Raw genomic sequence first — 22382 nt, 5'->3', positions numbered from 1 at the left:
AGTGTAACAAATAACCAGGCGTAAAATTCAACCTTAGGGTACCTAATCAGGTCTCTTACCCTAATCACAGAGGGTGGTGTGTGTGTGTGTATGTGTGTGTGTGTGTGTGTGTGTGTGTGTATCAGAGCATGTGTGTGTTTGTGTGTGTGCATGTGCATATGTTTAGAGCAAAAGAAAGTTATTATATGCTTAATGAATAGAGGGATTTGTTCTAATGGTGTTTGTAAATAGGATATCATCTTGTACAACAATTAACCACTAGGAAAAATGTATGCAATATGTTAATTATTGAAACTGTCCTACGAGTTTGGTTTGAAACTCATTGCTATTTGTTTCTCAATAAAATTATGGGAAAAAAGAAAGTTACTATATGGTGAGGAAACAACATTTAGAAACTTCAAAGTTGTAACAGAAACTCATATGAGGTTTGCCATATGACTTGGTACTGAATTTTAAACTTGAAACTAATCTTCACTTAAAAGTTTTAATGAATGTATCCTTCTTATAAAATCTTTTTCTATTTTGGTAGGGGAATTTTGCAAAATTATAGATTGGGCTTTAAAGAAGAGCTTCTATGAACTGTCTTCCAATTTCAAAGCCAAATGAGCAAGAAGATTATATATGATTAAGATGTAGCACAGCAGGATTTTTCTTCGAATGAGCATAATGATGTGAGAAAGGAGAAGTGTATAATTTTACTTAAAGTGGTGATCCATAGAGTCATAGAAGAACAATGATTTTAACAAAGATTATCCAGATATGTTTTTAAAATTTCATTGTATTTTTTGAAAGGTAAAAACAAATAGCAGGAACAGGAAAACATACAATACCTATGTTACACATTTTCAAAACAAGAATAGTTCATTAAAAATGATTGTTATAGTGTCTATTTTTATCATCAAATCTGCTGCTGAGATTGACATACATAGTTATGGAAGATTAGACAAATAATTGAATATCATTGCATGCTTTCAAGAAACCTTAATTTTTTGTTTTTTCTTCTGTTTCACTTTTTAAAAATTTATTTTAATGAGAGTATAATAATAATTGCTAAGACATTAGTAATGGTACACTTTTAGAAGACCAAGATGAGAGATATTCAATCATGTTTTTATTATATACTACTGTCCTTGATGTAGTTGCTTAGATCACAGATATTAGCACACAGAATTAGTCAAAGTGAAAATTTTAAACGTTAACTGCTATTTTCAATGAAATGATGGAAATTCTTTGTACAATCATCTCAGCCATCCTGCATATATAATTATATGTTTTCTCCTATATTATCTCATTTCATATATGTTGAAAGGTTACACTTCAAGAGTTTTCTTTATGTTTTTATGAAAATATCTGATTCTGGCATGCCTCCAAAACTAGATAGCAAGCTACAGGGCTCATATATCCCTATGAGGTAGACTAATCTTGGACACCTAGGAGAGATTGTGGATGTCAAAGACATTACTGGAAAAAGTAGTTTACTTTCAATGGGACCTATGGGTAAGTTCAGTTTATTAATTTTGTTTCAAGGAAAAGATATATGCTTACATTTCATAATTTAATTTTGTTAAATATGCATGAATGAAAAAGTAAAACAACCTATATTGAGTGCATTTTCAATTTAATGTTCCTTTGGAATGTCAAATAAGTTGAGGGCTATAAAATGAAATCATCAATTAATGTAATTCAAATAAGTTAAGTATATCAGCTTATTTAAGAGTGGATCAATTTGACTGTTCACATTTTAGGTATAAAAATGTGTAAAAGAATCAGAAAGATATGTTTCATACCTTAAAATAGTTTGCTTGCAATCATTAGATTACTTCTTAGATATCCTTCTTTATGTGTGGCTCCATATCATTTCTCCATGTATATACACATATTTTAAGCTAATGGCCTCTTACTATGATTTATATCTTGATACCTCCAAGAACCTCATGAGATTATGGAGGGGGCTTTTTGGAGATGATTTGATGCTAGAGGCTGACTTGCTATAAGATTTTTGAGTCTGTTTGAAAAAGATGAGTCAATATGAGCAAATTTTGATACAGGGTCTCACTATGCAGTTCAGAATCATAGGGATCATCATGTCTCAGCCTTACCAGTGGATGAATTACAGACATGCACCACCACACCCAGCTTAGGGGCCAGAACACTTGCCTGGAGTTTAAGGGCTGACATGGCATGTAGGACTGGGCATCAAACTTGGGACCTTGAGCTTTCCAGGCAGTCATTTTGACCACCAAGCTATCTCTACAGCCCAGATTAGACTGTAGACTTGGACTTTTCATCAATACTTAAACTTGTAAGATTTTTTTCAACTCTTAGAGATGAACTAAGTGCCTTTTAAATAAAGACAAGCATGAGTCTTTTGGGGACCAGGGACAAGAGATTATTGTTTATGGCTAGATGTACCAACAAAGCCTCATTAAATAATGGGAGGAGCTTTGATAAGATGATGGAATTGTGGGGCTTATACCTGTTTTACTGATAGAAGGTGCAGAATGGTCAGGATATGTGGATCATTATGTGCATGACCTAGATGTTGTTCTTCTTTAGACTTCACTCTGTATTCTGTTTCCCAAATGCCATGAGGATTGCCACAATAGGTCATTTCACTTTTTCACTAGAGTGTGCTGACTCTAGCCTGAAATTTCTACAGTGTAAACTAAAATAAATCTCTCTTCCTTTAAACTGTGCATGTTTTCATCTGTTTCAGCAACAGAAAAATGACTAAGCAACCTTCAGTGACTTTGCTGACTTAAACATAAATAAAAATGAATTCACATACTCATGCACAGAATAGTATAAACTTCACGTGTCCTTATTAAAATTGCAATATTAGCTGCGCTACCTGGCCAGCCCTAATAAAAACATTATACAGTTTTTAAGCAGAAATAAGGGTGGTGGAAAACTATTGCAATAAAATTTTTTTACTAGTAGGAATTGAGAAAACACAAGTGTGAAATCCGTTGATTTGACAGAAGGGTTACTTATGTAAACATTTATTGCATTTATGTGTAAATATTTCTATGAAATGGTACACTAATATGATTAATTTATTTATTGTGCATTAAAAAGTTTGTCATTCATTTGGGAACATTTCCGTGCAAGAATCTTTTTAATAGGGAAATATACAATAATTTATATTATAACCATGTTCACATTGAAATAGAAAAATGTCATATTAAAACTGGAAGAGGACAGCAATATTTGGTCAAGCCAGTCATGGTGGTGCATGCCTGTAATCTCAGAGCTCAGAAGGTTAACTGGAAGATTTTCATAAGTTCAAAGCCATTCTGATTTGCGTGGTGAGTTCAAAACCACAGTGCACTAAATCATGTGATCATATCTCAAAAAATAAGTAATTTGGCCAAATTTATAGTTAAAATATAAAAATAAGTATAACTTGTAACGTATTATACTATGACTATACATAAGAAAATAAATTTATTAGAAGTGAAGTTAAACTCTTAAAGTTTTAAATATCTTAAGTAATAAAAATGCAATAATAAGGATAATTCATGTTATTTGTACTATTGTAATGTCCATTGCATAATTATAAATGGGTGCTACTGTACATAAAATGGATTGTGGAGAGCTATCTAATGTTTCACCTCTGACAAAGTCACATCAAGTTTAGAGAATCTGCAAAGCAGAGATTCATATGGATGTGTCTCCACAACCCTGCTGGGAATTGTTAGGCTTATGAGTCACATAAAAGAGAGCACAAAATTAATCATCTAGGGTCTTGGCATAATTTAATTAAATGCATAAAGTTCTTACAGAAGTTGACTTTGCGGCTCCTGCCTTGTAAACCTGCAGAAAGGGACAAGCCTAAGCCAAAAATATTTAAAAATAACAAGAAAGTTTAGAGTGAAGACCTGGAGACAGTGAGAAAGTGCCCCTGAGAGCTGAGAGTTTCAGTAGAGCAGAAAATAGAACAAAAAGAACAATGACTGATAAGGTTTCTGTGACTACACTTAGTTCATACTGTGTACTCATGTTAAGCAAAATTTAAAATGTTTTTCCCTTATAGATGAAAATCCACATCTATTAATCTTGCATGAAGAAAGCTTATGTAATCATGCATGCATAAGGAAAGGCTACTGATTTTGCTCTGGGTGGAAGAGACACACTCTGCTTCCCTTCTAATCCAACTATGTTTCTTTGAGTCTTTCCTCTTCATTTTTTCAAAGTGAGCAAAAAATATATGCAATAATATTTGTCAAAGAGGTGTTCTAAAAATGGTTAACTTTATTTTCTCAATACTAATTACAATTCTAAAACTAAATAATCATGTGAATTTTTGTCTCCTCATGTGATTTATTTTTATATATTGTTATGATTTAAAAAGAACACAAAATAGTAAAAAAATAGAAACAATATAGAACTTCACTTTTTAAAAATCTGCCTGTCTTTCCTTCCTTCCTTCCTTCTTTCTTTCTTTCTTTCTTTCTTTCTTTCTTTCTTTCTTTCTTTTTCCATAATTTTATTGAGAAACAAATAACAATGAGACAGTTTCAAACCAAATTGGTAGGACAGTTTCAATAATTAACACATTGCATACTCTCTTCCTAGTGGTTATTTGCTGTATGAGATGCAGGAATGACATCCTATTTACAAACACTATTAGAACAAATCCCTCTATTCATTAAGTGAGTGTAACTATACATCTATCCAAACCATTTTGAATACACAGATACAAAATGAACATTCATCTGTATTCCCTTTTTTGTTTAGTTACATCATTTGAATATTATAGGTGTGTTAACTCAGCAAAATATTCTAAAAGGGTCCAGTAACCCATAATAGTATTGGGTCTTCCACTTCACTGGCAATGTCAGAAATTGTTGACCTGAGTCCCCTACAGCTCCGCATAACACCATGGCTTTACTTTTAATTTTTTTCTATACTTTTCTGCTGGATGGTTAAGACCAAGATAAAGCAAGACCTATGGAACAAGAGTTGCAGCTTTGGATCTGATAAGGTCAGTGAAATCCCCTCAGGATTTATCCTGAGATCCTGTAACTCAGATTGTAGATCCTTTGTCAGTGTCACCCTGTGGACGAGTCACGGCAATTGCTTGGCCAATGTGCTCTCTGTAAAAGCCTGAGAGACAGTTTTCTCCACAAGTGACCCTCCTTAGGAACACTGTACACCATCGATCACTTTCCTCATTGACCACATAATCTCCTTAATCAGAAAATTTGGGACACTACTGAGTTACATGACGTTACAGTACAAGCCATACAGTTATATGTAGAAGATAGATAAGGCAATGAAAATTTTACAGTATATTTGGTTTTTCTGTTTTAGTATTCTGATGTTAGATACATAATTATATGAGCTTAGTGTATGGTAAGAGAAATGGGCTTAGATTCAAACTTCAGTAAGTGGAAAGTCAATTTTCTATCACCATTTACTAAAGAGACATTTTTATGTGAACATGTTTGTCCCCATTTGGCAAAGAATATGTCAGAGTGTGTTTGTAATTGCTGCTGAATCTTACCATCTGTTCTATTTATCTTTGGGTCTGTTTTTTTTTTTTTTAAGTTTTATTTTTTTCAGTTCCATGCTCTTTTTATCGCAGTTGGTTGTGGTAGTATAATTTTATGCCAGGTATTTTGCATGACCTGTCTTACCTTTGATTCCCAGAATTTCTTTTGCTATTCTAGGTCTCTGCTGATTCCAAATGAATGTTAGACTTTTTATCCTCTAATTCTGTGAGGTATGCTATTGTTATTTTCACAAAGTCTCTATTAAAGCTGCATTACAATATTGAAACTATGGCCATTTTAACTGTACTATTATTTCTTAGCCAAGAACAAAGATTTTCTCTCCATTTCCTGATTATCTTCTTCAATGTAATTTTTTAAAGTGCTATACTTTTTAATATAAAGTTATTGTTCTTCCCTCATTAGATTAATTCCTAAGTATTTTTGATGTTATTGTGAAAGATTTTCTTTACCTATTTATTTTTATTCGGTGAGTTTATTTGTACACATGAATCTTGATTTTTGAGTATTGATTTTCTTCCAGCTATGTGACTAAATTTGTTTATTAAATCTAGAAGTCCTTTCCCTGACAAGCGCAAGGACCTGAGTTCAATCCCCAGTTCCGCCAAAAAAAAATCTAGAAGTCCTTTGGTGTGGTTTTTGGAGTTTTCTATGTGGAGTAATATGCTGTTTTCAAATAATGCTAATTTAACTTCTTGCTTTCCTACCCTTATTCCTTTTAACACTTTCTTGTGTAATTTCCCTAGATAGTATTTCCAGAACTACATTGAGCAGCAGGTCTGATACTATACATCCTTTTATAGCTAATCATTTTAGAAAGAAAACTTTCAGGGTTTTGTTTGACAATTTAGTATGACGTTGAGTGTTGATTTGTCTCAGATGGATTTTATCACATTGAGATAAATACCACCTATTTTAATTCTCTCTAGAATTTTCATCATGAATGGATGTTTTACTTTGAGCCTATTGAGATGATCATGTGGTTTGTGTCTGTGGTTTGGTTAATATGGTTATTGATATGCACATGTTGCATTCCTGGGATGAATCCTATTTTGTGATAGTGTATAATCTTTTTGATGATTTGCTGCATTTTTTATTCTCTAGTAACTTATTGAAGATTTTTCTATGTTCATTAGTGAAGTTGTCCTGTAGTTCTTTTTTATAAGCATTTTAAGTTCATTTATATTTTATTTTTTAATAGAAGAATGCAAAATTGGGGCTGGGGAGATGGCTCAGTAGAATAAGTGCTTGCCTGGCAAGTGCAAAGGCCTGAGTTCAATCCCTGGTTTCACCAAAAGAAAAAAAAAAGAATGCAAAATATTATTAAAACAGTAAAAGTGATAGTGGAAGACACAGAATTTCACTTAACGAATTTGTATTAATTTCACAGAATTTGTTGTAATGCATAGTTTTGTCTTCCAGTTTACCAAAAAATTGTTTTGTCTCCTTTTTTGAATGGCTTAGCCTTTCTCTACTCTTCATTTCTTAAGTGTTTCTTTCTTTTTTTCTTTTCTTATTCTAATGTTGTATGCACATATCTGGTAATATGAATAACTAGTTGTAGTTTCTTTTCTTTTTAACTTGGATCTTTCTCTACATGTGGCATCAGTGATATACTTGCTTCCAAGAATGATTTTGGAAGTATTCTTTCCCTTTAAAATTTGTTAAATAGTTCAAGGGGTATGTTATTCAATCTTCTCTAAATTTCTTGTAGAATTCACCAGTCAGTTCATTAAGATATGGGATTTTATTTGCTGGTAGGATTTAAGTTACATCTTTAATTCCATTGACTGAAATTCGTTTATTTACAATTTTTAGCTCTTCTTGATTCATGTTTGGTAATTAATATGTAAATAGGAATCTATTTCTTCTTTGTTTTTCTCTATCAGATTCAAGAACCATGTTATTAAAGTAGATGTTGATGATCTGGATTTCCACAGGACTTATTTTGATTTTACATTTATTATTCTTAAATGTATGGAATGAAGATTTTCTTTCTTTTTTATTATTAATTTTATTGAGAAAGAAATAGCAATGAGACCATTTCAAAAGAGATTAGCAGGACAGTTACAATAACTAATACATTGCATACTGTCTTTTTTTGCATATTGTCTTCATATTAGTTATTCATAGTATAAGACACAGACATGATATCCTGTCCAAACACTATTAATGCAAATCTTCTCATTGAACTAAGAGAAATTAGCTATATCTGTATCCTAACTACACAACTTCTGACATTGCCAGTCCTGCATATAACCCACTACTATTATGGACTACTGGATTATATTGGATTACATTGCTGAATTCATGCACCTACAATATTTAAATGGCAATGGAATGTCCATCTCTGACAAAACTAAACAAAACGGGGATATAAATGAAGAACCATTTTGTAGTGAATATTTTCTTTCTTTTTTGATGTCTGTCTATGGTTTTGCATATTTTCTTTAATATATTAAAGAACAAACTCTTTGATTCTTTAATTCTTTGTATTGTTTTCTAGTCTTAATTCCATTCCTGTTTGCTCTGATCTTTATAATTTCCTCCCTCATATGTGCTTGGGCATGACTTGTTCTTCTTTTTCGAGACACATGAGGTTCAACATCAAGTTGTTAATTTGAGAACCGTCTACTTTTCTGATGTGAAAATTCACTCTTAAGTAGTTTTCTCACAGACCTACTTTCAGTTCTTTCCATAAGTTCCAGGATGTAGTATTGATATCATCGTTTAATTATAGAAATTGTCTAATTTCTTATATGTCCAATTGGTTGTTCAAGAGAGTAAACTTTTTTTTAAAAAAATTAGGTATTTGGTACAGGGTCTCACGATGCAGCTCAAACTGGCAATGATCCTCCTGCTTTCAGCCTGCGCTGTACAGGGATTACAGGCATGTGCCAACACATTTGGTTTCAGTGGCTGACTCAGGGCACCTGAGGGTGGGGCCAGCTGTTTGGTACCTGGGGTTGAACCCTGGTCCTTGTGCTTGCCTAAGCAGGTACTTAGTCTGCTGAGGTATCTAATGGGCCCTTCATGAGAGTATTTATTTTCCATATGTTTATGTAATTTGATTGGATTCTCTTGCCATTGATTCCCAATTTTATTGATAATTTCATTTATTTTGAATTTACTTAAGCATTTTCTATGAACTAGAATTGATTTTGTTTAAAGAACATTCATGTAGAATGAGAAAGAATGCACATTCTTATGTTGGGTGGAGCACTCTGTAAATATCTAACAAATCCATTTGTTCAAAGGTATGTTTCAGTCTATATATTATTTTCCTGTGTTTTTAAAACTATTTCATCTATCTATTTGTGACGAAGGGGTGTTGATGTCTCATTACAATTTTATTTGTTTTTTCATTTTACACATCAATTAATATTTTTATTTACTTGATTGTGCTTGGATATGGTGAATATATATTTATGACTATTTTTCTTCCTCTTGTGTTGTTCTCAGAACAAGTACATAATGACTTTCCTTGCCTCACTTTATAAACGTTGGCTTGAAATATACTTTGTCTGCCAATAGTATAAACTCCTATCACAATGGAGTTTTATTTTCCGTTCATTGACTTTCACTCCATGAATTTATTTTAGATTCAATTGTGTCTCTTGTGTGGAATATAATGTTGTATCTTGTTTCTTGATCTATTATGCCAATCGGTTTACTTCTACTGGTCAATTGAGAAAATTTACATTGGTGTTTATAACTAATATGCATTTTCTTATCCTTGTCATGTAATTTTGCTATTGTTAGATCTTTTTTCCCCTTTGTTTAATGCTTGTCTTGTATTGTGGATTTATTAAATTAAGGTTCATGGAATTTTATTCTTCATCTTTTCTTTCTATACAGTCCTTTAGTACATTTGGAAATGCAGAAGTTTAGTGGTCATAAATTTCTTCTGGTGCCTTCTATCATGGAAGTAAGATATTTTTTATCCATTTTTTTCTATATTTAGGACACAGTCTACAGGATCTCATTACATAGATTGGACTCATAGTGATTCTCCTGTTTTCAGCCTCCCAAGTGCTGGGATTACAGTCTCAATTGCCCTCTCAGCATACCCCATGGGAGGGGCTGGCAGGGCACTCTTGGGATCAAATCTTGTCCTCCGTACTCTGCCTAAGCAGGCACTTTAGATTTTTTATGCATTTTGAAAGGATAGTTTTACAGGTTACTTCAATCTGGGTTGGAGCTTGTTTTCCTTTCACTCTTGAAATTTTCACTTCAGGCTTTGTTTGACTTAAGTGTTTGTGCTGAGAAGTCTGATGTGACTTTTACAGGCTGTCTTTTGTAGACGGCTTGTTTCTCTTCCCTAACAGCTTTTAATATTCTGTTCTTATGTGAAATATCTGGAGTCTTGACTGCTAAATGCTTTAGTGTGTTTTTTAATCATATCTAATTAGAGCTTTTCACTTTGCTTATCTATATGTCACATTCTTTTGCCATACTTTCAATGTCTTTTGCCATTATTTCATTATTATTATTATTATTATTATTATTATAGACCTTTATTAACAAGTGCTCACAGTTTGTTGACTTTTTTGAAAAAAATCAAGTTGTAAACTTTTATTAAAAATTAAAAATGAATTTCTTAAAAATCTCAACTTGATCAGATATGAAACAATTTTAAAACCTTTAAAGATGCATGGAGAAAAACCAGCTTTTTTTTTTTTTTTTTGTAAAACGTGTTTGTCATTACCAAAAAGACATCTTTAGGTAAAAGTAATAGAAATCTCATGCTGCATAGATAGTGCAGATAGTTCCAGTTATCTGGTCAATGGACAAAAAGCAACCACTTAAGGTCTTCAGATCCAATCTTGTTCATTTCTTATTGATGGAATTTCCTATTCATTTCTTTCTTGCTGGATGACAAAACCAGATGATGGTAGGGATGTTAAACTAGCTTTTACACAGCCCTGCCCTGCTCAGCCTGAGAGCAGATGAATTCTCAGCTGATGGATTAGCTGCTTTTGTGTTTTTTCCATCTTGTGTTTTAGGGTTTTCTGGGTGTCTGTGTTGGTAATTGAAGTTGCGATGGTATCAACATTGAGGTGGCTGCTGACCTTGGTTCTCATCTTGATTTTCCTTATCTTCTTCATTGCTATCCTCTCTAGACTATTTTTGGCAAGGAGGGACCCTGTGGAATCTTGGCCTATAACCTCGATAGATATTCTGCCTCCCTATCTACCTTGTTCTCCTGCATCCTTGTTGTCAGCACCCTCCATCACGTCTCCTTGCACAAGAGGGTTGGATACTGTGACCGACTCCCATAGGATCTCCGCATGTAGTGAGGTGGGAACTTTCCTCTGTGGTTGGGCCGGCGTGACTGGCCCTGGCCTTTGGGAGCACTCTCCAGTCCCTCATTCTTTTCCCCACTCTCTCTATTCTGGTAATTCTGCTGGCAATTGCTTGGAGGATCTCTACGACGTGGATAGCATCTATAATAGTTACAGTCTGCTGCGTATTTTGTGCCTTGAACTGGAACTCCACCAGGGACTGTAATGTTTGCTGCCTCCGCACCCTTTTCTCCTTCAACAACATCAAACTCCACAGTCTCTCCATCTCCTACACTGCGAAGGTACTTCTTGCAGTTTTTCTTTTTTATGGTAGTCTGGTGTACAAATGCATCATTCCTGTTGATAAAGCCATATCCATTTCTTACATTGAACCATTTCACTGTTCCCAAAACCTTCCTTGCAATGACCTTCTTCTCCCTGCTACAGGCACTGCCCATATGAGCCTCCTGGGCAGCCGCACCCAGCTGGGTCTCGGACCTCACTGCTCACGGTTTTAGTGTTGTTTACTGGGGCCAGCTACAGTAGCTGCAGCTCCGTCCAGTGTGTGATGGTAACTAGGCAGGGGACGGCAGTGGGGCTGCTCAGGGCTCTCTGGGAGCAGCCCTCCGCTCCCACTACTGATCGAACTACTCTTCCATTATTTCTGTGATTTTTTAAAAAAATGTCATTTGTGTTACCTCCTGCTTTTTTTCATATCTCCTGATCAGTCTCATGTCCTTCTTTGCATCAGGTACCGGTTACTGGTTTGACTTTTCATTGTGTTATTTGATATTTAAGAAGTAATTCTTTTCATAATTACTAACTTTAAGCCTGTCTGCTAGATTTGATCTTCTGTTCTCACATCGCTTCTTTCTGATGCCTATAGTTTCAGTAGCATTTTTAATCTTCTGGCATTTGTGGCAATCTGTTTCATGGATTCCATTTCTTTACTATGTTGGACATTTAGGGTTTCTACCATTTTCCCAAGCTCCTCTTTGTTTCACTTGTACCTAGACTAGATTCAATAATGTCTTTGGAATGTCATTTATTCAGATATTTGAAAAGTTATTTCTAATTTATTTGTTCTACAGCCTCATTCATCTGATATTTTAATTTCTCTTTCATCATTTCACAGTTTGGGAACTTGGATTTCAAATCATTCCACCTCACTGTCCCTAGGATTTGTGTCTGGAAACCTGGAAATCTAGGGTGTTGCATCATATTCTGTGTTTTCTCATTTTTTAATTTTTTTTAATTGAGTTTCTGTGCTTGTGCTTGCAAACTGCCTATGGCAGGTTGTTTTAGTACAAGTGTTGAAAACTCCTTAAGAAATGACAGCCCTACAGAGATATCTTCCAAGGTTATCTGGCTTTGATCTATGAATCTGTTGTGAGATCCTACCTCTCCCAAATATTGGGGATGATAGGTTGCTGACTATTTGGAAAACACCTGGTACTTTGGTACTCTCTTATATAGTTTATAACCCACAAACAATCTTATTCTTGGCAAACAAGAAAGAACAACTGATTAGAACACTATGTCAAATTGAATAAAATGATAAATCACTAATAACAATAGCAAAAAAGTAATAACAGTGGCAAAGAGCACAGTCTTGAAATGACACATGATAGGATCAATTTGAAACCTTTAACCATATAAGCAAAATTTGTAGTTACATACAAAAATGTAAAAGAAAGCAGAAGTTGTAAACCATAAATATCACCATAAATAGAGTGACTAAACTTTAGGGGTGAAAATTTAAAATGGTAAGAGGAAAATAAAAATATATAAAAGAAGAAAAATAAATTAGAAGCAAGGCTAAAAGAGAAAAATTTACACAGGCTTTAGGAAACTGGTGAAAATATATTGGATGTGTTTTCACACAACATAGAAAATTAACCTACCTAAAGTAGATTAGAGGCATCAACAGTAGTAAACCTACCAAAATATGCAAGAACAAAAGGGATGGCCAGGAAGCTCAGGAGATTAAAGCACCTGCTTAGGCCATGCAGGGATTGAGTTCATTTGCCAGCAGCCTGCCCTGCCAGTTATGCCCCCAGGTACACTGAGAGGGCAATTGAGACTGGGGGTGGTGGTGCACACCTATAATCACAGCACTTGGGAGGATGAAAACAGGAAGATCACTATGAATCCAATTCGTGTAGTGAGACCGCGTAGTCCCTGTACTAAAATACCTTTAAAAAATATAAGAACAGAGGAGTTATTTTTGTGCTCTTTGGTTAGTCAATGGTTTTTCAGATTTGGCAATGAAGGTTCAAATGGAAAAATGAAAATAATTTTTTTCTCAGAAAACATAAACTTTTGTGCTGCACCTGATACCCCAAATAAAGTGAAGATACAACTCATAGAATGAGAGAAAATAGTTTCAAATTACATATGTGACTTTGGGTTAGTGTGCAGCTATCAAGAACTCTTATATGTTAATAAAAGACTGAATGATCCCATCATTTGGGGCCAAGATATAAATATTTCACTGTTTCAATAACACAACATAGAGGAAAAACTTTTGTATTAAATAGTCAAGTAGTTATTTATTCATGAAATTTGCTATGGTAATTCAAGGGAATTGTTGATTGTTTCTGAAAATATATCAGTTTGAGAAATTTTATATAATAGTTACCAATTGAATTAAACCCTAAAATCTCAGAGGAACACTCACTTTTCTCTTATCAATTGATGTTCTCTTGTTTCAGTCTCTACATGTTGAAAGCAAGAAAATAAATGAGAACATTTAGAAGAGTAAGAAAGATTCAAATTTATTCTTAGTTGTACTAATATTTTATTGCATTAATTTGGAGAAAAACATTATTTTGGGGAGCTCCAAATAAACGAGATCATATTTTACTTAAGAGTTAAAATGTTCATTTCAGGTCTATAATTTTCATAATAACCAAAACCATTAAAACAAGCTTATATACATATTAGAAAAGAATGCAACACAGAAAAAAGACAGAGATGTGCTGATTAGATTAAGGGAAGGAAGGGAGTAAACAATGCTTCTCAATTTTGTCACTGTATATCATAGGTGACTGGCAAGACTCCAAGCTGATTTGTAAATTCCCATTTTATTTTTGGTAGTACCAGGGATCAAACTCAGGACCTTGCACTTACCAGAGAAGCACTTATTCCACTGAGCTATTTCGTTGCTCCTGCAAGGTTTTCTAATTTTTTTTTATATTTTTAGGAGTACTAGAGAGTGAACTCAATGTCTTCACAAGATACTATCCATAAATTTAAGAACTAATGTAAAAGTGTTATACCAAGAAATTTAGCTTGAAAACTTATATTTATTTTTTATTTTTATTTTTGGCAGAATTGCAAATGGAACTCAGGCTCTTGCACTTGCCAGGGAAGCACTTATTCAACTGAATCATCTCCCCAGCTTGAAAGCTGACCTTATGATATGCAGAATTTATACAGAATCTGATAGAACTATTTTACTTATAAATCAATTGTGTCAAACTCAGAAACCCCATCTCCCTGAAACTTATCTTTCAATCTTTAAAATGTGATTACTGAATAGACGTTATCTAAAAAATTTCAGTAGTACAACTCATTGATTTTTATCATAAAAAGGAAAACTAAATTCTGGTTTTGTTACCAAAAAATACACTCATGCTTATTTAATAACTCTTTCCTAACATTTTGACACTGACATAGTTTAAAGGATCATTTCATACATTACACTTGTTGGATAGTTTCATATATCGGCAAGCCATGTCTTGTTATCATTCTCCAAAATTCCAAGCGGGCCTCACAAGATAGGTAGTCAAATGTATTAAATTATAAAATCAATTACACCTTTAGACTTCCATTTAGAAAATACACTCTAATGATAATACTAGAGACTCTAAATGTTACTAATTGTCCTTGTTGGAGATTTGAATATAATATATGACTATGGATTATGAAATGAAATCATAAAATAAAAAGTAAGTGACAAGGTCTTTGCATTAGTTTAACTAAATGAACAAAGCTACTTTCCATTGAGTATATAAAATAAAATCCCTAAGTATATTCTCTGTTACAGTGTCTCTTTCTCTCTTAAGTCAATATGAAAACTTCATAGTTACAGAAACAAACAAAAAATGGAAAAAACTCAAAATCTAGCAAAAAAACTTATTTTTTCTGTTTTTTATTTTTAAAGAGAGCAAAATTTGAATTAAATTAGAAAAATATAAATGATACATAATTTCACTAAACAAAGTAATATGAATTTCCTAGTATTTGTTCTAATACATAGTGTTGTCTTCCAACAAGTTATTCATATTACCAGATATAGGCATGTAAAATTGGAAGAAGAAAAAAGAAAGAAATGCATAAGAAATTAAAAAGAAATAAAGGACAAACAATTGAAAAAAAGAGACAAAACAAATTAAATGTTATCTGTTCCTTTCCATAGAAGAGCAGAAATGCACTATATATTTGTCCAAATCATCCGGCTTACATACAAAAATAAATCTTTTTCCCCCACTGCCTCTACTGTCCTCCTCAACTCAGTAACTCCTTCCTTTATTTATTTTTTTTTATTTTAGGGAAGGGTCCACAGCGTGTTTAGGGTTTCACTGCTAGATCGAACTTATAGTGATCTGCCTGTTTACAACTCCCAAGATCTAGGATTACAGGCATGCGTCACAATGCCCAGTTTCAATTGCCATTTTAGCATGCTGGTCCAATATAGCAGGCCCAGGAATTGAAGCCCCGGGATCTGGGCCTGCTTGCGGGTGCTTTAATCTGTTGAGCTATTAGGCTGTCCCTTGTATAGGGTTTTTGAATTTGAGGGCCCTGATTTTTTATTTTTATATTCTTTTCTACTTTTTAAAAAATCTATGTCTTCTTCAGCTATGCTTATCATTTGTTTCATGATTGTTATCCTTTCTTTTTGGACCTGAGAGGTTTTTTTCTGGTGTTATTTCTTCTATAACCTGATGGAGTTGATTCTTTACTTCAGTTGCTCTTATTTCAGAAATTTCAGGTGTGTATTTTCAAGTTCTTTGTCTCCTGAATTTGTTCTGCTTGGGCTGAAGGATTGAGATTGCTTTTTGATCCTGTGGTCTGTCATTTTGAAGGTCCCAGTAATCACCAAGACAGAGTCCCACAGGCCATGAAGAGTCTACCAAAGTTCTTGAATGGCTCCAAGAAAGCTTTATGCCTGTGCACACTTGATCCACAACTCACAGGTCCCTTGCATCCTGCAGGCCATTCAGAGTCCTCTTAAGTTCTTAAATGTCTGTACTGTCACCAGCAGAAGTTCCACGCCTGCATACTGGGGGCTAAGGAACGTAGAGCTTACCAGAGTCTCACAGGCAACCCAGAGTCTGCCAAATTTCCTTGCAAAATAAATTTAAAGTTTCACTTTCTGAAGATCCACACAGTTCTCTAAATATGATTGGATGTGTTCTTAAAGAATAAAATCTTACAAAATTCCTTGCAATAAGATAGCCACTGTAATATAATGACACAATAAAAGCAATAATAATGATTTATTTTATTTATTTTATGTTTTGATAACCCCTAGGGTTTTCTTTGGCATAGATTAAAATTCACATATATATCTTCAGATAAATTTTCTTTGTTTATTCTTTTATCAGCAAGTCCCTCATGAGCCTCATGCTCTCATATACACAGCTTATGTTAAATGGTGGGTTAACAATGAAGGAGAAGGGATTTTTTTTATGAAGGGGAAGAATAATATAAAGGCTTCATTAGACTTTCTGGATATTCCTGACTAGAAAGCATTAAAACTTTACTGGAGGAAGTGATTAAGAAGATAAGCAGCTAGCTGGTAAGTAGAGCATAGAGGAAGCCTACTTGTTTAAACTGTTTTCCCTATCCTCAATAAAACGCAAAGGAGTTCAGATGTAGAACATTAAAAGAACAATTTTATTTTGTACATAAAGATATATGTGTATATTCTCATCCTAGAGTCGCTATATTATTGTACTATATAAACATACATCTTCTTACTTATCACAACCTTAATCTTGTATGTAAATCTCCTCATAACCTTACCATAAAACCCATGTATGAGGCCCTGTAAGTATAAGCAAGCAAGGTAAAAAAAAGAAAGAAAGAAAGAAAGAAAGAAAGAAAGAAAGAAAGAAAGAAAGAAAGAAAGAAAGACACCTAGGCATGTAAACATAGGTAATGGTGCCCATGCCTATATGAAGGTACTTTTTTTTCTGGGTTTCTTCTATGACAGTACATACAGAAAAAAATCAAGTTGTGACAGGTTCCAGGTATTAACCTTGTTGGTAGGGTCTTTTTTAAGTTGATAAATGAGGCTTGAGGCAACTAACCCATGGATATAGATCTTATGGAACTCCAACTCACATGGAACAACTTTCTGTCTTCTGTAATTTCCCTTCTTCCAAATAAAGTGTTTTAACTTTTAAAATTCCTTCATTTATTTTACAACTGGTGCTCAGTTTACTTTCCTCATTGTTTATGGGGCAGTATACTATACACCCAAACACAAAAATAGGGGCATGATACCATCAGTGAATATATACATTAATGAGTTGAAAGTTAAATAAGATTGTTTTCTAGCTAAATTTCATGTTTGGAAGTGAATCCTGGTCAGAGGAAGTGGTACTTTTGGCCAGGAAGGGCAGTAGAAATTTCACGGCAGTCTAACATTAAAGATGTGGCATGCATACTGAACTGTTTCCTTCTGCCAGGTGCCATTCTGCTGGTGGGAGCCAGCTGATTATGGATGAAACCTCCACAAACTGTGAGCTAAGTAAATCCTTCTTTTCTTAATTTTTGGAAATTATATCATATATTTTGTGTCAGCAATGAGAGAAAAGCAACAAAGACATGGATCTAGAAGAAACATTATAATTTAAACCTAGAAAATCCTTCATGCTCTCATAGGTGGGTCTTTTGAAAGGTGATTGTGTTATGGGGCTTGTGGAGAATTTGTTGTTGGGAGATAGGATCTTATTGGAAGAGTTGAGTAACTGGGGACATGGCCTAGAAGGCTATATCTATTACCCCTCACTTTCCATCACTCTCTTGCTGCTATGATGGCATGACCTGTTTCTCCTTTCATGTTCCACTATCATGCTGTCCTTCCTTGTAGCCATCTAACTTGCACTGAAACATCTACAAATTGTGAGTCAAAGTAAACATTTTCACCTTTGAGTCATGAGTGTTAGGTATTATACCTCAGTGAAAAGAAAGTAATGAAAACACTAACTTATAAATTACTTGCTCTTAGGTGGTAGGGTATAGTTTGAAGTGGCAGATCACTGGGAGAATGGTCAGAAAGTGTTTCTCCCTATTGCCAGCTCCACTTCTCTTTATTTCTCCTTTCCAAAGCCCTGCTATGACCAGTTTTTCTTCATCATGTGCTTCTGTAAAGCAGTCCTGCCTTGCCACTAGCTAACTAATTCCAAGGACTAAAAATTGAGCCAGAATAAACTTTTAATTCTTTAAATTCTAAGTAGCAGGTGTTGTGTCTCAGCACAGTGAAAGTAAATAAGATAATTCCCAGGCAACAATATGCCTTTAAATTTCATATCTTTTAGGGAATTTTTATAACATATTCTAAAGATCATTGTTGTACATCATATTATGAGAAAAGGAAGCAAAGTCCAAAATATACAACTGAGTTAAAAGGATGTTTCAGCAAATAAAAATGTAGAAGCAGGTTTAAATTACAGGAAAGTGCTCATTTTAATGATCAGCATAAAGAGGGTTACCAGAATAATAATAAATAAAATCATGTTTGCTGCCACTGGTAATATTTCCTGTTGTCATTCAGCAAACTAATTTTCTCTTTTGTCAGGTTGAATTTCTCGTAACAGATATGTTACAGGAAATGCTATATTGGCTAAAAAATGTGGTGACATTTAAAAAATTCCGGTTAGACCATTTTTATATAAGTATTACTTAGATAAGTGCAGTGGGCATTATTTGCTAGACATGCATGTGAATTTTAAGAGAAGCACAATTTTGAACAGTCTGAAAACCACATATTATGAATAAAAATTTATATGAGAAACTATTTTAATTAAGGAAATAAATATAACTATTTTGAAAACAGTGCATGTGGGAAATAAAACAGTACAATAGCAACATATTCTGGAACTAAAATTACAGAAAATATGTACAATAATTAAGTCCACAAACAGAAGATGGCTGGGTATTTTCAGAAAACATTCTCATACATAGGAAGTGATACATATGAGAACTTCTTCTCTGTTAAATTATAGAAAATATATTTTGCTATTATATCAGGAAATACAGTATTTAACATCAGAATTTTAAAGAGAAATGAATGTTATGCAAAACAAAACATATACATTTAAATATTCACAATGGCATATATTATTTAAATATAAAATACTAAAGGCTTACTTTCATAAGTTTATAATGTAGAAGTAGTATCATTCGCAAATCCAAAGTAGAGACTGTCTCAATGAAAAAGGTAAATACTTTTCAATGAATACTAATGATTCAAGCCTATATGTAAAATAAATCTATAGTTATGTCATTATAACCTTTGTGACTCAATTATCCCTTTAAATCTTGTGTACCTAGCGATAGTTGCACAGTCCTTGTAAATATGTTAGGAACATCATTTTATTTTATAGAAGATGAATTTATAATAGAAAAATATTACCAATGGAAAAGTATAAACAATGATTTTAAATAGCTAGAAAGACATCTCTAAATATTAACTATAGAATGACATAATAAAAGAAACAATTGTGCCATAGCTACTCAAATCTAAAAATGCATCACTATACATTATTTTAAAATCAATATTATCTATTAAAGGTCATAATCACAAAGTATAAGAAAAATATTGGGATAAATAAAATTATGGCACATGTATGGTACTTGGTAACAAAGCCAATAGACATTTAAAAATAATTTAATTGAGAAATCTTGCAATATGAAAGTTTCAAAACCGATTAATAACACAGTTTCAATAATTAATGCACTGCAAACTGTTTTCATAGTGATTCATTATACAGGATTCAGACATGATATCCCGTCGAAAAACATTATTAGAACAAATCTCTTTATTCATTGAATTAAGAAAATGCAGCTGTATATCTATCTTAACTTTTTTTTTCAAATCAAATTGGTAGGACATTTTCAATAATGAACACATTGCATACATTCTTCCTAGTGGTTAATTGCTGTACACGATGTGGACTTCATATAGTATTTACAAACACCATTAGAACAAATCACTCTATTTATTAGAGAATGTAACTATATATCCATCCTAACCACTTCGAATACACAGATAAAAAATGGACATTCATCTGTATACTCTTTTTTTAAAGTTCTGTTATTTAAATATTATAGGTGTGTAAACTCAGCAAAATATTGTAAAAGAGTCGAGTAGCCCATAATAGTATTGGGGCTTCAGCTTGATTGGCAATGTGAGAAATTGCTGACCTGATTCCCCTATTGCTCAGCATAACAGCATGGCTTTACTTCTTATATTTCGTTTTTATACATTTCTGCTGGATGGTTAAGACCAAGGAGAAGCAGGACTTATGCAAAAATAGTTGTAGCTTTTAGGTCTCATAAGGTCTGTAAAATCCCCTCAGCATTTATCCTGAGATCCTGTACCTCAGATTCTAGAACCTTTGTCAGTGTCAGCCATGTGGATGAGTCATGGCCATTGCTTGACCAATGTGCTCTCTGTGAAAGCCTGAGACAATGTGTTCTCTCCATATGACTCTCCTTACACACACTCTACATCATCGATTACTTTCCTCTTTGGCTGCATAATCTCCTTGATCAGAAAAACTGGGACACTACTGAGTTACATGACATTACAGTACAAGTTCTCAAATGTCCTGAGTCTTAATTCACCTTAGAACCCTAGGGCCAAAATGTTGATTTCCTTGCAGCCCTCCTTTTTCTCTAATTTTGGTCTGCAAACATAGGTTGTGAACCATGCAGAAGACAAGCTTATTGTTATTACCATACAACTTAGGCTGTTAAGCTTAACTTCACTATCTGTCTGCATATCAAACATCTTAGGCACAATATGGAACAGGTATTTTTCATCAAATATAGATATGTTGAAATTTAAGTCCCTACAGAATATGATAAAAAACATTTAAAAAATTAGAATACATTTTAAAAATAGGCATAAAGAATTATATACTTCTTATGTTTACACATAAGTCCAACAATCTCACCATATACAGCCTTGAAGCAGGACAGTCCCACAATATTCCTTTTCCTGTCTCTTGCTTTCATTCACCACCCCCTTCTTCTTGAACAATCGTCTAACTGAGAAACATCATAGCAGCAACTGGCATGTCATGACAAGCAGCCCGTGCTCCGAAGACAAGAATGATAGGCACTCCAAGCATGAAACTACTATTAAAAATTACCATCTGCAGTGGAGTAGCTTAGTTCACAGGTATCAGTATATATAGTTAGTCAGGCTGAGAATCTTTCCAGTTACTTACTAAATTCAAAAATCTTCTGAAGATTCTCAGGATCATTCCCTTGTGATCTTCTACATATAACAGTATGACTTGTCTTATTCCTGTTTCCTAGCTCTTATCCTTTCACTCTCTTGGTCAGTTAGTCCTTGAGATCCTGCTTTCCTTTTACTTGTATTATACCTTTCTATTTGTATTTCTTTTGAGTTCTTATACTACAGAAACTATACGATACTTACACATGTGTGTCTGGTTTATTTCACTTATGAGCATATGTTCAAATGCATCCACTTCAATATAAAGGCTTCGAGTTTATCATTCTTAATAGCTGAATAATACTCCACTGTGTAAAAATACCACATCTTTATCAAGCTTTCCTCAGGTGATGGGCATCTTGGTTTTTTCCAAGATTTGGCTATCACAAATTGTGCTGCTATAAACATAGGCACACATATATCACTATGATATGATGTTTTCAGATGCTATGGGAAAATTCCCAGTAGTGAAATACCTGGTTTAAATAGGATTTCCAGTCCAACTTTTCTAAGGAGTCTCCATACTGATTTCCATAATGGTAGCACCAGTCTACATTCCCACCAGCAGTGGAATACTGTTCCTTTTCCCCACAGCCTCTCCAACATTTTTTTGTTGGGTGATTTCTTTATAATAGCCATCCTTTCTGGGGTGAGATGATATCTCAATGTTGTTTTAATTTGCATTTCGCGGATGGATAGTGATGTGGAGCATTTTTTCATATATTTATTCGCTTCTTTAAATTCTTCCTCTGAGAAGCGTGTTCATCTCGGATGCCCATTTCTGAATTGGGTCTTTAAATTGTGGGGCCCTAGTGTTTTTTAGTTTTTTATAGATTCTAGAGATCAGACCTTTGTCTGAGTACTTATTTGTCATGATTTTTTTTCAAATTTGTGGGTTACCTTTTCTCTTTGTTGTTAATTTCTTTTGACGGGAAAAACTACTCAGTAAGAGCATGTCCCAGCTGTTAATTATTTCAACTGTTTCCATGTGATTTGATTTCCGTTCATGAACTCTTTGCCTACACCTGCATTTTCAAGAGCTCCTCCCACTTTCTCTTCCAGGAGATTTAGTGTCTCTGCTTTAATGTTTAGATCTTT

At 33.7% G+C, this 22382-nt stretch overlaps 1 protein-coding gene and 1 pseudogene across 8 annotated transcripts in view; both read right to left on the bottom strand.

Moving 5' to 3' along the window:
• The window catches only part of LOC101568064 (protocadherin-11 X-linked), a 1027172-nt gene that overhangs the window by 583687 nt on the left and 421103 nt on the right, over positions 1-22382 (bottom strand). The window lies entirely within an intron of this gene.
• On the bottom strand, positions 10425-11259 carry LOC105743162 (annotated as a pseudogene).

The sequence above is a fragment of the Octodon degus genome, unplaced genomic scaffold, assembly GCF_000260255.1.
Source record: "Octodon degus isolate 3935 unplaced genomic scaffold, OctDeg1.0 scaffold00103, whole genome shotgun sequence".
Taxonomy (NCBI): Eukaryota; Metazoa; Chordata; class Mammalia; order Rodentia; family Octodontidae; genus Octodon; species Octodon degus.
This window is presented reverse-complemented; position numbering and strand designations above follow the sequence as displayed.